This window comes from Amblyomma mixtum, chromosome 3, assembly GCF_055824585.1.
Source record: "Amblyomma mixtum isolate Tamu chromosome 3, ASM5582458v1, whole genome shotgun sequence".
In the NCBI taxonomy this organism is placed as follows: Eukaryota; Metazoa; Arthropoda; class Arachnida; order Ixodida; family Ixodidae; genus Amblyomma; species Amblyomma mixtum.
Window position 1 is genome coordinate 144,478,347 of NC_143014.1, and position 13,702 is coordinate 144,492,048.

Sequence of the window (13,702 nt, forward strand, 5' to 3'; positions counted from 1 at the left end):
TTTTTGTCATCTGTGCTTGTTCCACTTCCCTCAATAATGCCCGCAGGGCCATGAGGGTATTTGAAATAAATAATTAAAATAAACATGTACTAGTCAAGTTGGAGTCTAGCTTGAAATAGAGATTCGAACCGATGACATATACACCTTCAATTATGTATGACTCCAAAGACTTTCATATCAAAATTGTGATGCAACCATTCTTTGTACATCGTTCCGGGTGGCGTCATATGCACGCGGGCGTGTGTGTGGGTGCCCCAAACAACCATGCATCAACGTCTTGCGTCCACGGCATGCAAAGACAGCCAACCTCATAGCCGTGCAGCAAGTGGGTCCGAATGTTTGCAGACTGGTGCACAAGCAATGCGCAAATGCAAACTCGTAGAAAACAACTTTATTTATTTATTTATTTCCAAATACTGTTAGCCCTTGAGGGGCTGTTACAGGGTGGGAATGGTATTGTCAGTCAGTACAACACAGTTCTAGCTCTTTTACAAGTTTCAAGTGAACAAGTTTTGTTGAAAATACGTGTCGGTCAAGGTTATTCCATTCTATAACTGTTTTAGGCAGAAACGAAAACTTAACTTTAATACATGTACACCCAATACGAGTAAACAATGTCGGGTCATCTCTACCCATGTTCACAGAACTTTCTGTCATGCTGAGCTTGGTAGTCGAGGTCCGGCGTCTGTGTACATTCTAGTGCTGCCACGTCACTTCGCATGGTCTGCACGGCGCGTCCCACGCGTCACTGCCGATCGCTAGACGAATTGTCAACCCTGCGCAGCTTAGGCCCATCTGATCTGATGAAAATGTGTTAGCTGCATGCCTAGCTCCAAAGCTGAAAAAATTGTAGAATTCACATTTTCTGCGGCGTTGGTCGCGAGAAGGAACAGGTAAGAGTATGTCTTTTCTAACAGAGAGCAACCAAATGTTCATACCCGTGCTGGCGACAAAGAATGAGCAATAATATTGCAGTGACGAAAGAGAAATCAACAGCATTTTAATATGTGTGGTGCCACGCTACGCCAAAGGCCAAGCATAGGAGGAATGATCTTAGTCAAATTAAGGAAATCCAAGAGGTAGAAATTAATGCACTGCAGAACTTTCCATTACGGCGCTTTACATAGCCGAGCACCAACCAGCGTTGGGATGTTAAACCTCCCATAACCACCATTACCTACTCTCTTGGTAATATTTCATAGGCATTGCTCTTTCACTAGTGAGTTCCATTACAAGAAGCTAGTGTGAGTGCCTCATCTGTAGAATCATGTAGAATCACTCAGAAAAACTAGATTTAGCTTCATCCATGAACGCCGAGTGCCGAGCGTATGATTAGAGGTCAGTTTAACAAGGCAACATAATTATGACGCTGCGGGTGCATAAAGTGAACTTTGATGTCTAAAAGTGAGAAAAAATAATTTGAATGTCAGCCCAGTGAGCACTCCTTGCAACTTCAGCACTTTATTTTTAGTGATTCCAATCGATACACTGTCTCGCAATTTGCAAGTAAAGGTGAAAACAGCATGCTGCAAGGATACACAGGACAGGAGTCACATGATGGACAACCATCAAGAAGATATTTCAGCAAACAATGAGATGGGAGTCTAGCGGCCGTAAAGCACTGTATTCCTCGCATATTAGCTCGTGTGCAGCTTGATACATGTGCGTACTATACCAGTACATCATGCCTAATACCACATAACAGACCACTGGAAAACAACAAAATCAATGATATAAAGTTTAGATCACTAAAAGTCTTCATCGCAATGTTTTATATTAAAAATAACACATTTATTTAAAGCCAGATGCAACATCGAAAGTATAGCTTCAACGTGTTGGAGTTGTAATAAAAAAAAAAACTCTTTATTCCCCTCCTTTCTTCCAGTGGGGTTGTGCACCGCATGTTGAGCAGTGTCTTATCCGAAAACAACGCCGCAAGCTGAGGGCATGATATATGGAACTTAGGTGAGGTGCCTTTGAAAGCTTTCAAGGTACGAAATTGTTGCTGAAAGAGCTAAATCTGGTGGAGTATAAAGGTGCAAGGCTTTTACAGTGGGCCGTTAGAATGCATAGTTTGAATTGCTCCTTGAAGATAAGAAAGAAAAAGCTAAGCTGTCTTTCCAAGGCTGGCGAATATTGTGAGTAGCACTGCCAAATGCGTCCTTTACATCTAATCCCACTATCGTTTGGAGCAGCGTTGTCACTCAGGTGTGGTACAGGGAGAAACGCGAACAGAGCGGAGCCTAGGTGCTCCACTTTTCGCCTTTATTTTCATCATGCTTTTACCTCGATGATAGCAGAAAGGCGCTAGAGTCATCTGTTATGCATTCTAGGATGACTTTATCTTACCACCCAACTAAAAGCACGATCAAAATAAATTCTGACAGCAGAGCGTATAGGCGCCGCATTGTTCATGTTTCTTTCCATCTCGATAGTACACCTAGACACATCTTGAGTGGCTGAGAGCTGATGGCCATTTTCAAGGTGCCACTTCAGGCGTGCATGTGAAGGTAATCCTTCTGTCAAAAACCGGCTTTTGGTATAGCTACTGATAATGAGGCCAAGCCAGCTTTAGAAACTCTGCTCTAATTGATTAGACCTAGGTTATCACAGAAGGAACATTTACTGTTAAATAAATTCTGGGGACCAAATGAAAGCAAACTTTTGCATCTCAATATTTTACAAAGATCATCTTTTTCTCATTGCAAAAACTAGCGAATTCTTTTTCACCTTCAGTTCGCAAGGAAAGCAAATAACTACAAGCTGTCAAATCAGACCGACCCCCACCTTTCTGCCAAGATGAAACAAGAAAACACAACGCTTTTCTTTTGTGATAGTAAATTCAATAATAATAACTTCTAAATAAGCTAAAAATAGAATTATATGCATACTGACTTGTTGTATGCTGAAAAAGCAGGTAATCAGATAATGCACCCAAAATTTCAATAGCTCTTATAAATTAGCTCTGTGGTGCTAATTGTGGTGGGGCCCCAGAAAAGGCCGAATAATCAAACATCTCCAAACAGGTTAGGGGTTGGGATTTTTTCTCGGCGAATGTATTTGACATTCCTTCTCCTACAGTTGCAACTCAAACTGCATCTGGTGCTGCAGCAGGTACTGGTTTGACTCATAATGACTCTGACTTGATTGAAAAACATGTTGATGATGTTCTTGGTTATTTCAGATTGCTGCATTAAGACATGCTTGATCTAGATGCTGTCTAGCAAAATAATACCTTGCTTACCTGCTTTCTACACGGTTCAGATACTTAGTCATATTACCAAGCACACACAAAAGAATCGAGTAATTATGCCCTTTCGTTGTTTCAAGCATCATAGTATTCATCATCATCATCATCCTGACAACGCCCACTGCAGGGCAACGTAACAAAAAATGAGTGCGGTTAACACCACCAGATGCGCTTGGGCATGCCATTTCTCATGTGCACCTTCAATGGCTTGCCTCTGCAAAACTCATTTCACTGCACATAAAAGCACCTGTTGGTTCCACAAGCTAAGCAAGAGGGTGCAGTTCATTTGCTTTCTTTTTCAGAGAAACCATCTGCTTTTAGAGTATAATGAAGGTGAGACCAACCAAGGCACGTGGTAGATGGCAAGTGGCACTGCAAATGATGACGGCACGAAAGTTAGGAAGGAGCAAATAAGAACCAACACTCCAAAATTTCAGAATATCCTAGAAGCTATTTCAATGAAAACTGTTTACAGGCTCACAGTAATAGTTGTAATGCAATAATGATCGTGTACTTAATGTACAAATTTTCATCATTTACTGCAGCTATGTTCCACAATAATTGGTGAGAAAGAAAGACCTTTTGCAAAGAAAATAGCCCCAGTAGTCTTCAAATGCTGCATCAGTAGAAATCTATCCACTGCTTGTGCCTATGCTGACTCCTACTGTGCGCAATTATCTGTGTGCAATAAAACATATTTCAGTGTGCTGCTTTTAGCCGAGGAAAAAATTCAGTGACTGCTGGAAAAAAAAAAGTCCCTGAATTGAACTCCAAAAAAATTGAAATCGAAAACAAGTATGATGCGTGAGGTTTGTAGCCTCAAAGCTGATTGTGGGCTATGAGGAATGTTCTAGTGATGGGTTACAGATTAATCTTGCTCGCCAGGGATCCCCTAGCATGGACTGATATTGCACAGAACATGTGCATTTTTATAGTTTGTCTGCATCTGAATATAAGCACACAGCTGGAATTTGATTCCACTAGCGTGACCTCAGCAGGTGAATGCCAGATCCACTGCACCTCTGCAGTGAGTGATTACCACACATATTAAAAGGGTGTAATGGGTCATCCCATGTCAAGTGATCCAGTGTTTCCTCAATCATCAAGATTTTGTTGAAAAAAAGATCTTTTGCTCCCCACTCTTAAACATTATCCTTAACAGCTTAATATTTCTATGAAAATTATTTTCACGCCTTGACAGCACTTCTTTTTGCCGATTTAAACAATAATGATTATAATGAACAATAAGCACTTCTTTTATCAAATGGAAAGAATAGTGGTTAGAGTGAAGAATACTTTTTTCTTGAAGTGGTATATATAGTTGAAGCTTATAATGGTGCTTAAAGAAGGACAGAGGATTCTGTAGACTGTTGGAAAACATTTCGTTTGGAATTTCCTCATGGCCCAGGAAATGCTATAGGATTGTGAAATCATTAAAAAGGCAAAAGTACAAAGACAGACACAAAAGCACACTCTGTGTCTGTCTTTTTGTTGTCGTCTTTAGAGCACCTTCCGATCCTATAATGCATAACAAGCTAGTCCAAATGCTGCCGCTTCAGGAAATATGGCGCACAAAAAACAAGAAAACTTCTGGAATTTAATTTTCTTTTCTTTTTTTGTAAAGAACTCAAGCAGAAATGAATATGTTTCATATATAGCATTATAGTCGACCGTAAAAGAGACAACAAAAAGACCTTGCTTATGGGTGATAATAACTGACATGGTCTTGAGGAATATACTTGTGAACACACAAACTTTAGCGAAAACATCCAATTAGAAGAGCAGGAAGCTCGATCCCCTTAGTGGCCCAAGCAACCATTATACAATAAATACTATTAAAGCTTTGCCACTGCTCGACAAATTAAGAAAGTTTCAAAAGTATATTATTTTTTTAATGCTAGATAACATTTTTAGAAATTTTGTGGCAACACTGCTACACCAGGGCACACAGGAAGCAGAAGGCACTGCAGAGATTGCAGACTAGAGTCGACAGAGACGCTCATCGTATGCATCCTATTTGAAGCTTGAAACTAGACGATAAACAAATCATAGCCTTTGTTGCATCTATATTTCGTTAAGAGTATGTGGTTTTGCATCATGTTTCCTATAAATGAATGGTAAGGCAACTTCACTAATGTTCTTGGAAAGCCAGGGTGGATATGCATTCCTTGTACATGCTTGCACTGCACATGCCATGTCCTATAGGTAAATAAAGATGTGCAAAATGTAAGTTTATAATAATCTGCTCTGGAACTGAAGCTAATTGTCATCTACTCATTGCAGAGGAAGATTTATCTCGGGAGGATCTCTTTAAAAGTGACGTGCTGAATGCATAGGGTACTATGCTTTAGGCTGGGCCTAACCGCAAACATCCTAGAATGCATACAGGGGATGTACAGCTTTTGGCAAAACTAAAGAGCTAAAGGGGTTTGGTTATAAGCCCAGAGTGTGGCTTTTGTAGCATTCGTGGATGTCCTAACCTGTAGAGTGGTAAGGATGACAGTTTCTATCACTTTAAAGAGATCTGGAACTCTTGCAATGCACAATAAGCCGCACAACATGGCCAAGAAGAAAACCCTGTGGGCTCTTTGCTTTTGCCAAAAGCTGTAGGAGTAATACTACCTTTCCGTTAGCCCTTTTCACGTGGCACAGTTCTAGTGTGCACTCAGACTGAAACATTAGTTGTGCCTTTCATTTCCTGTCCTCAAAGCCTTCTCCTCCTTTCTAGTGAGCTCACCAAGCAGCGTTACGCTTTTTTTATTTATGCACAATATTTTGTTACAGCCATTTTTGTGATAACACAGTTCAAGTATGCAAAACCTAATTCTCGATATTTTTAATTATCGCTATGTTATCCAGTCAATGCACGAAATAAAAATGCTTTCATACACTACGGTAGCAATAATATTTCAATGTGCCCAGCCAAAATCGCACATACAGAAGGCAGTTTTTTCAGATATATCATGTTGAAGTGCACCTGCCATAGCATATATAGATCCACACTTTGACAGCAAACTCTGACTACGGATCCCGCAACATCATGTTGCTGCTGAAGCAGAGAGCGCTGATGCCGGCATTGCCTGCTGTTCACAGCATCTAGCTAGCCATCTCCTGAACCCCATGGCTTATCAGGCACAAAAAGCATTGTACATCTTCCCTGAAAGCAGTCAAACAAAAGAAGAGACATACTCCATCCAGCAGTGAAGCTGTGTCACAGGACGAACACAATTAAGGCAAACTTTAGAGACTACAATGCACAGCCTAAACTGTTTACACGATGTCAACTCTGAGGAGGTACAAAACAAAATAATCTGCTTCTGTGTCAAAACCGTTTACATGTAAACTCTGAAGCGGCACAAAAAAAATGATCTTCTCAAGACAGGCTTCAGAAAACATGGCCACTCTAAACAGTTACCATTCATACAGTGAAATTATTATTTTTTTTTGGGGGGGGGGGGGTTTGTACTTGTACAAAAGCCAAAAGCCTTTTTGTACTTTGTACTTGTACTATTTTGGGGGGATTTTTGTAAGCTAAGTCTATGCGGCAGAAAAGTGCGACTGTCCTGTACTATCAATGTTACACTGCCACAAACACTGCCATAGCTGCTGCAACTGCTTGACATCTAGCAATTATGGAAAGAATATTTCAGCTAGAGAGAAGAGCACAAAAAAAAATGCAATCATTAATTGAAAACAGGCTTTTTGTGAAAGCCTGAAGGCAAATGAACTAACACATGATCTGCTGCCAAAAAAAAAACTATGGTGGTGCATGAACAGAATGAAGAATTCACTGGGAAGATCTGTGCACATAGTATCATATATATTCTGTTGTAATACAGTGGCACAAAGGCCTTAGCAAACACGGCCCGAGCATGAATATCTCAGTGCTAACTAAAAGTTAAATCTTACTATCATTGCAACAAAAATGGAGCCAATCTGACGTTTGCAGAGGTCACACTGCCACTTGCACGCTCCCAGAAAACTTGAATAAATAATGCTTTGATTGCTTTTATCTTATATTCCCATATAACAATGATGTTGACATGTGGACAAACATCTCACTTCCTTTTATCCATAGCCACATGGTACATGACGTATATTTTCACACCATACACTACCTCATAACAGAAAAGTGAGTTAAATTAATCGGTGATGTCTTTAGGCTGAAAATTGCACAAAGTCAGATTACACACAGCCACAGTGAGTCGATTAAACTCTCTACTACAAGCCCAACAACATGCATGATTACAGTGTTTGATGGCTCACTAGATGACATACTCAGATGACCCAGTTTCTGAGGTCACCAAGATGCCAGCCAACAAAAAGTCACAAACCCAGAATCCCTTCAAGTTGAGCAGCCAAGAACTTTCACTTGAGGGGCAGTTGCAGCTGGTTCAAAGTCAGGGAGGCATGCTCGGGAAGAACTACATCTGCACAGCCACCACATGTTTTGAGTTATTCTTCTTCCACTAGGCGCGAATGTACTCAGCTGGTGGGCCGCAAATGCATGCAGAAATGATTTTAGAGGACAGCACATCACCCTGATTATGACTAACTAACAGAGAACCGCATAGAGACAGTTAAAGATAATATTAAAGAAAGGGACTCACTTGCAAGCAAAAGTAGGCATTCCCCTTCTATTTGTTCAGCAGACCTAAAAAATTCCGCTCACTTCCACTGCACAGCTTGCTTGTGCTGCTACCACTCCTTAGGCTTCTTTGCACAAAGCCTGCAATGCAACAGAGAATCTGAGCTTGAACACGAGTGTCCTTTCACATGCTAACACTGTGCCCTGAGCAATATATCTTTTCTGATCTATAACACACAACGGAACCAGAAAAGAGAATCAGAAGGCTGAAACACCAAACATAGGCTCTTACACTGAAAACATCTTGGCAAGCATCGTTTTAATGCTTAACCCTTTGCAGGACAGCAAGACTCATGTTGTATCGCTTGCCTCACATGCCAATTAGCAAACTCACAACACTGCACCTAGCGTATTAAAAATTTAAGCATATGCCAAAGAAACTTGACGTCTTCAATGAGGCATGACTGGGAAGCATGTCAGTGAAGCATGTGTTTCACATTTGAACCACCTTTCTTTGCCTTGTCCTCATCCTAGTAAAAACCCGCACTAATTCAATTTGAAAAGCAAATGCTTTAGTTGCATAGCATTTGTGTAACAGAATGTCCAGCATAGGAAAACAAGTGTCAAATTAGAATTTTTGACTTCACGCTTTTCATGCACAGGTTCAGCACGAAAGAAAATTTTCGTTCAGGTTCCAACTGCTTCTAGTCGGTTCAAACCAATTCAGGACCGTGGAGAATTTATGAACATCATAATCATCATCATCATCAGCCTGACTACACCCACTGCAGGGCAAAGGCCTCTCCCATGTCTCTCCAAACATAGTGGTGTGTTTTATGCAACTTTCTTGATGGTTTGTTTTCTTTTCAGGTGACATTAGTATGCAAACTAAAGGAGACAGCAATATATTGCAACTAGGCCCACTCGAATTTACTGCCCATGAAAAAAAAGCTAAGGACAAATTTTGCACAAATTTTTAGCTAGCCATCTATACGCCTTTGCATATTTCAAATTTGCACAGAAATTTTTTTCGTTCATTTCTCAGTTAATTTGCATCCCACAGTATACTCTCATGTGGCTTTTGAATCATAATGGTGAGGATAAGACTTGTATCGCACAATTAATAATGTGAGATGGGAATCAGATACTGAGACAAACAAAATAATGTGCTATGCTCTTAACGGAGACATTTCACCAAATAGTCAACAAAAGATACTCCTTTTTTCTCTGCACAAAGGAAATTTCCAGTCACTAAATAAAACCCAAGGGGCTTCCCTCAGTCTTATCAGCATGTAATAATAAGATCTAATCAGTAAAATTGCCAAATCTAGGTATAATAATGATTTGCTATACCAACAAATTTTACTTTAAATTCAGGGTATTCGGCAAATTTTCGGAAACCGAGAAGTAAATGCTGCATTTTATGCGAAAAGTATAAAAGAGAAAGTGATGGGATGTGAACGTGCAGACATAATGTATTCTGCAGAGGCCTTCTAGCATGAATAGTACCTTTCACATACAGCCGAGCCTTTTTATTCGCATTGTTCACTCAACTTTCACTTCAGATGTGAAGTATAGTTAAATGTAAAAAAAAAACAAAGAAAGAAATTTGGCAATTGCTTAAGATGTTCTTTCCCACGAGAATAAAACAGCTTGGACATTCCAGATACTCACAAACAGGTCTTTATGCTGAACGCATTGGAATGGGAAAACTTTCCACCGTGTAGATGCAATGCCACATGCCTTTGAGCATACTGAAAGCATGGAAGATTGCTAACATCATATTCACCCATGAGGAAGAGGATGTTCAAGACATTCAAATTTACAGGTGGCTTACCTTACTGGTCATTGCTGACAAAGCATTAAGTAATTGATAACACAATAGCACCAGTTTAAGGGCCATCAAGAAAAAAAGCAGCTAGGTTTCTGGAAAGCTTATGGCTAAAGGTACGTCGGACAGACCGAGCTGGCTCATTTTTTTCCCGGGCACGTCGGGCGGAGCCAATCAGTGTTTTCAAAGTTTGGTTTTCGATTCTTGCTTGTCTGGATTTTGTCCTCGCTGCACTTGTTTGGATTATCGCCTACAAGTATAATATACCTTTGATTCAACAATCTGTCCATATTGGGACGAGTAGTGTTCGGTGTGCATACTTCGAGTGCGCCAGCGATGAACTTTCATGTGAAAAACAAAGTTGTGAGCAAGGCGCTTGCCTCATCTTTCCTGAAAAATGTCCAAATTCCCTAGAAGTAAATGGTACATGCTTCTGGGCTTGCGGTTGCTCCAACCCTCATGCAATCTGGTGGAGGAAGTCTATTTCGGCACATTCTCAGGCCTTGTTTTTGCCAGAGTACAATCACAGGCATCAAATTACTCGAAGCATACTGTTGCTTTTGCCATGGCTGTGAGCCAGAATCTAAAAGTTTAAAAGATGAACATTTTATTTGCCAGTAAGTAAGAGCTAGCATGACATTTGTTATGTCACATTAGAGACAGGTGCTGTGTGCAGGATATGGATGTTCTATCCCCAGCAAGTACTATCAGCGTCAATTGAAACGCGAACAAGCCAATTGAAACGCGAACAGCACAAATCGCAGATATTATACTAGGGAGGCAAAATACATGAGCAGTTGATTTTCCCATCGAAGCCGAAAAGACCGCTCTTCTGAAATGTTAATAGCCCACGCCTGTATTTCACCTCCAGCCTCTAATATGCCTAATTTTTTGTGCTCGCGTTTCAGGTGTTTTGTTCGCATTTCATTTGACGCTGATAGTACACCACGGCTCATCACAGGCCGGCGCTGAATTACCTCCAGCAAAAATGCTAGTGACAGATTGATTAAACTACGAGCAGATCAAGGTGACAGGTTACAAGACTGTTTACTATGCCAGAGTGCGAAGGCACCGACTGAGTACACAGGTCTGCTGCCGCCATCACTTGAATGCAACATGATAGCAGTGCTCCCAGCACACAACCGGGAATCAAGAAACCCATCTGTGCCATTTGACAGAATACTGCGAGTATTTCGCTACATCTGTAAGTGTCGCCTGAGGAGAGGACGAGCTAGATATACGCCGCAACAACTAAGCGACAGGCGTGTTGGAAGAGGGTCTCTCTTTGCAGCTCCTCGAAAGTCTCTATTGTGGCCATGCAAAACTTTCATACACTTGACGGAAACGGCGCACATCATATACTTTGCAAGCGACTTAAGCATGGACCTGCTCTGATTTCTGCCATACCTTTAAAGGAAATGAGCTGGTTACATTGTATGAATCTTCAGAAGCTTCGTTCCGGGAAATGTACCCAGAATTAAACCATATTCACGCCACCAATAAGATCACAGAGAAAGGTGCTCAATATATCCTGCCCCTGTACACAGCTTTCATAGATTACAAGAAAATATTTGATTTGGTGGAAACAAGCAGCCATATCGGCACTGCACAGCCATTGTGTGGGAGAGGATATGAAGGTGATGGTATGTAAGTGGCCGTGGTTCTTCAGAGTAAAAGTTACTGAATGCCAATTATTGAGGGTGTCAGGCAAAGTGACACAATTTCCACTGCCATTCTTCACTGCCACTGCCATTCCTCAAGTGTTTATAACAGGTCTGAACACGGATATCTTGGAAAATTTTCGAGATTGAGAGTAATGTATACCCTTATGGTATCCGCCAATTTGCTCATGCAGAAAATCTTGCTGCAGTCACGTACACCTCTTCTTCAATCATCAACGCTGTTTTATTACATATACAAATATATGCATCATATCCCAACAAACGCAAATCATCATATTTTCGCACAGTCAGAAATTGCACATACGGCGAGTGTTCTCGCCTCAAGCCTGCTGCCGTTAAAGTGCTGCAGGTGCATGCTATATACAAATCGAGTCCGTATTCCCCACGGCAACTCCTGCTTCGTGCGGGAAATCCGAAGAAGGCCCGGATGCAGTCTTCTTCCAGCAGGGGCTCCCACTTATCGCACCGTTCGAATGCGCAACGATCTCTAAAGCGCCGCGAACTCTAGAACGTTCCGCTCACGTCCGACCTGCTGAACACGTCGTCGAGCTGGCGAAAAGCCAAGATCGAGGTAGTATGTACACTACCACCAGGGGCTGCCATCTGCCGCACGGCTCGAACGCGCCAGGGTCGCTGAAGTAGGGTACGCACACGTTGCACGCCGCGTCCCGCAGGGCGAGACGGAACTCGGCGAAATTTCGGCGAACTCCGACCTGCTGAACACGTCGTCGAGGTGATATAGGGTGTCTTCCAGGCATGGCTCTGAGGAAGCTAGCTGTTTAGGGCGACATCCTTTCCACCGGCCGTGAAGGTTGCGTGGCATTGATGGAGGAGCCTTTCGCTGATACGACTTCGAGAACGACACATCTAAGCGTTCGACACGAGATACAGTCTGAATGTCAATCGCTTCTGGGCCCTCAGCAAATGGCGGAGAACCGCGAGCGAGTGAGCGAGGGGCTGCCATCTCTGCACGGCTCGAATGCGCCAGGGTCGCTGAAGTGCGGTAGGGCGAGACGGAACTCGCCGAAGTTCCGGCGAACTCCGACCTGCTGAACACGTCGTCGAGGTGGTATAGGGTTGAGGAAGCTAGCTGTTTAGGGCGACTTCCTTTCCACCGGCCGTGGAGGTTGAGTGTCATTGATGGAGAAGCCTTGCTCTGATACGACTTCGACAACAAGCACATCTAAGCGTTCGATACGATCGAGACACCGCCTGAATGTCGATCGTTTCTGGGCCCTCGACAAATGGCGGAAAAGCCCGAGAGCGAATGAGCGAGCGTTCTTCCCACGTGATTCTTCCCACAAGCGTCAGCGCGTTTTTTTTTTTTTTTTTTGAGGAAAGGAAATGGCGCCGTACATGGAGGAAGGAAAGAACTGGCGCCGTATCTGCCACATCTCGGCGGACACCTGAACCGCGCCGTAATGGAAGGGATAAGGGAGGGATTGCGAGAAATAAAGAGGTGGCGTAGCGAGAACTCCGGAATAGTTTCGACCACGTGGGGATCATCTTTAATGTGCACTGACACCAACCAGCATATGGGTGCCTTAATGCTCTCCGCCTCCATCAAAATACGTGTGTCGGTTCTATTTGTCCATTGCACGTGATTTGTCGATTGAGCTGATTGCACGTGCAAGGAAGTTTCGGTTCATTGGAGAGCAATCTTTTTGCATAGTTCTGCGGCAGTTTTGAACTTGCTGTATGGAGACTTAAAGGCACACAGCGTTAAAAAAAATTGATATAGGTCTGTAAGTATCAGTAAAATACCGCGTTCAGTTGACAAAGACGCTACGTATACTTCCACTGAAAACACAGCTTTAAATATAAAAAGCTAGAAAAACTGTCCAGTAAGAGTGCCGTACAAATGATAGCAGCAGCTGTGCCCTGACTGACGGCTGTTGGAAGATATCTGCTTTTAAGAGGTGGTTAATTTCCAGTGCAGGGCTTGAGCTTGAGAGATGATCTGTGGTTGTCAAGGATGCTGTAATAAAATACGTCAGTAGTAATGCCATAATTAGGTTGTCACTTGACAAAATTTCCGGTTTCTCCGTTTCAAATTCCCTCATTGTTCGAGACAGCTAGTTCCGTGTCTTGCGATGTCGTCAAAACATTCCCATTTTATAGATATTAGCCTACCCTTAATTTGTATCGGGATGGTGATATGTTTCACCTACCCATTTCTTCCTAGCATGCTGATTAACTGCCAATTTTCATCTCGTTTCTAAACTACTCTATTTACCTTCTGCATCAGTCCTCTTGTCGTCTCTTATTTGCTTCTTGAAAATTGACCATGTCCTTGTCTATTCTGAAACTCTAGGGTTTCACAGATACCTGCAACGGCATAGTGCACTGAG

The 13,702-nt window shown here is 42.2% G+C and overlaps 1 long non-coding RNA gene across 1 annotated transcript; it reads right to left on the bottom strand.

Annotated features, from left to right (window-relative positions):
* Positions 1–375: 375 nt before the first annotated feature.
* On the bottom strand, positions 376–9,506 carry LOC149352252 (uncharacterized). The gene is made up of 2 exons (XR_016290717.1): positions 7,861–9,506; positions 376–7,680 (listed from the first exon to the last, which is right to left on the bottom strand). It is a non-coding gene; the product is annotated as an uncharacterized LOC149352252 (long non-coding RNA).
* Positions 9,507–13,702: the final 4,196 nt, after the last annotated feature.